Below are 3,357 nucleotides of genomic sequence, written 5' to 3' on the forward strand. Positions count from 1 at the left end.
GCTGTGGAGGATCCTCACCTCCTCGGTGTCTGTAATGGCTTTAAGGGACCCCCGTCGCAGCTTGTTAAAGGAGAGCATGGCCTTCCGGAACTCCCTTTTGCTGTATGCCTTTGCACTGCCGATCTCTGGTGCAGTGTCCTCGTATGACTGCAAGCAGTGCACAAACGAATCCAGCTCTGAACCATCGAGGGAGGCAAAGTCCGACCAGGCGAGGCAACGACTCAGGGGCAAAGGCTTCTGACTCGCCGAGTCCTGCCCCTCAGATGGGAGAGAGTCCACCTCGCCAGGCTCCACAGGAGAAACAGGGTCGGCAGGGACATCAGCCATAGGAGAAACAGGGTCAGCAGGGGTGTCAGCCACAGGAGAAACAGGGTCAGCAGAAATGTCAGCCACTGGAGAAATAGGGTCAGCAGGGACATCAGCCACATGTGGCAAAAAAGGAGCCGCATCCCCAGTCTCCATGGGCACTTCGGGAGGTGGCAAAGAAGCAGACTGGCGGGAGACGGAACGACCCGGCAACTGGAGCCTTGTAGGTGGAGTGGAGGGCTGCAGCTGTAGCACCCGTGGGACCATAGTGGCGGGGGTCACGTGGGGCCCAGATCGACGTTGAAGGGCTCGCCTCCAAGGCTTCCTCTGCACCACAGAAGAGGAGAAGGACTCGGGGATCAGTATGACAGGGAGCCCATTGGCCTGGAAGATGGTGGGCAGGCGCTGGGCGAGAACTGCCATATCTCCCCCCGAGAAAGCCTTGGCCACCTCAACACACATTGTGATGATGGTCGAGGTAGATGAAGCAGGGAACGAGGCAGTAGAGGCACCTGGAGTTTGACGACTGCGCTGACGACGGGGAAAGGCATGGGGAGAGCCCCGCACCACCTGGCCTGCAGGGCCGGTGACAGAGGTAGCTGCAGGACCTTTGGTACCCTCTTCCACGAGGAACTCCACCACCTCACCAGCAGCAACAGAAGGCACGGGGTGGGAAGGGTTGGGGGCCACGATGGAAGAACGGTGAAGGAAAACATCACTTCCTGTGTCCCGGCGAGTCAGGAAACCGTACCCCTTGCGGACATGGTACCACTTCACCTGGCCCACGACCTTAGCTGCCATACTGGTGAGACTGCGCTGGTTTCCGTCCTCTGCTCCCTGAGGCGTGGCAACGCACTTACAGTGCCCCCGTCACCACCCCGGCCGCACCACACTTGTTTAACGGTTGCCAATGTTGTATTATTCCAGGCTTTGACGAAGAAATTTATGGCCTGTTGAATGGTACTTTTCTTCCAGAATGCAGCAACAGTCATTATGGTGGAGGTTGCAGGTATGCCAGGTGAAGCAGGTGAGTCAGGTGGGGCTGTGGAGGTGGAGGGGGAGGTGGCTGGTGAGTCAGGTGGGGCAGCGAAGGAGGAGGGGACGGTGGCAGGCGAGTCAGGGGAGATGGTGAGGGGAGATTCCTCCCTCTCCTCCTCGCTACTGCTAATTTTTTTCAGCTATTTCCTTCATCTCTTCTTGCTTGTTTATTTCATTCCTCATCTTGTTATGGACGTATTGGCAGTATAACAACTTGGTATTCGTGAAATAAACATCATTATTGCAGAAACTTGGTATCTATTCTAACTTACTGTTATTGCCGAAAACATTATTGTCGAAGTTGTCATTGGCGAGATCTTACTGTAGACTCCTCTTGAGCATCTTTCCCACAAGCATCTAAGTCACTATTGGCACGTTGTTTGGGGGTGAGGGTCACGTACTGATGGAAAATGGCATTTTTAAGCCACTCCCTGCCTCTACCTTGTGTTTTGTGAGGTAAACTCGTGCATTCAAGGTTTTTGGTTATGATTTTTGGTCACTCGCGCACAATGTGATTTGCGCACTGTGCGAGCCTACTGTATATATATATATATCACCTCATCTCATCAGACGTTTGAGTATCCACTGCAGGACCGGCCAATCCCGACCGAAGTGGGGACGATACAGCCAATGTATCTCTACCAAGTGGCTTAGGCTGTCTGGTAGAGATTGTATGTAGGGTGAGAAGTGCTTGTCAATGTAATTGTAGTGTTGGAGTGGCTTTGGATGTGTATGTAGTCTGTGAACCAAGTGTTATCGGCCTGCGCAAGCTGCAAGCCGACTGGGTGCAAACATACTTTATAGTATGCAACACTGGTTCAATCACAGCATCCCTTATGTCCACCAAGCAGTACGTGGCCAGAAGAATGCTCCCAAAGTTTATTACCCTGGTGGGGCGCGAACCCTCGTTCTTCAGTGTATGAAAACGCACACTTTACCACAAAAGCTCCATATATATATATATATATATATATATATATATATATATATATATATATATATATATATATATATATACACAGGTAATCCCTTAATTCACGTGAACTTTTTTCACATGATTTTGGTTATCCACGAATTTTTCGTACAATAATTAAAACAAAATTGTAGTATTCAAATAAATAATTTTAATATACGAGAAATAAATAAAATATAAACATGCCTACCTGCTGCCCGTGTGCATGTGTGTGTGTGTGTGTGTGTGGAAGGTCGGTCTACCACGCACCACACAGTCAGTTTGAATCTGACGGTCGAACCGTGCATGACTCGCGAGTCGTTATTCATGGCTTATTTTTCTGCCTTCCAGTGATTGCTTGCCTTGTTTGCCAACATAGGGCCTAAGTGTAGTGCTAGTGATGCATGTGGTAACACACCAAAATGGACTTGTAAAGTGATGTCGTTGACAGAGAAAGTTAAAATGTTGGGCAAATTTAGGGAAGGAATGTCGGTGTCAATTCACCATCAGGACGATTCCCCGTCATTTATTTACATACCAGTTTATTTAGCAAGTAGAGTACACTTGTTTTTTACTTATGTGAGTTATAAAATCCCACTGAAAATTGGTTATTAAAGTATTCATTAATCAATAATATATGTTTATAGCATGACAGGGAATTGTCCAGGGTGCGAATTGCCCTGATGGGGCAATTGACTTGACGGTGAATTGTCTCGGAATCGTATGTTTGGGGTGAATGAGTCAACTCTTCGTACAATAAAGACGGCAGAACATAGCATATGGGAGGCAGTGAGGGCTAGTGCATCAGACTTTACTAAAGTGTCTCCACCTACGCCTGTGAATTGTCTTGGAACCGTATGTTTGGAGTGAATGAGTCAACTGTTCGTACAATAAAGAAGGCAGAGAATGTAGCATACGGGAGGCTGTGAGGGCTAGTGCACCAGACTGATAGTGTCTCCACCTGCGCCTGTGCTTCTCAGCTTTCAGTGGTAAATTTCTTACATTTTTGTTTTCATACTTTATGCTAGTTTATTAGGTGTATGTAGTGCATAAACAGTATT

The sequence above is a fragment of the Coenobita brevimanus genome, chromosome 72, assembly GCF_032717465.1.
Source record: "Coenobita brevimanus isolate Jiangsu-jjx chromosome 72, ASM3271746v2, whole genome shotgun sequence".
Taxonomy (NCBI): Eukaryota; Metazoa; Arthropoda; class Malacostraca; order Decapoda; family Coenobitidae; genus Coenobita; species Coenobita brevimanus.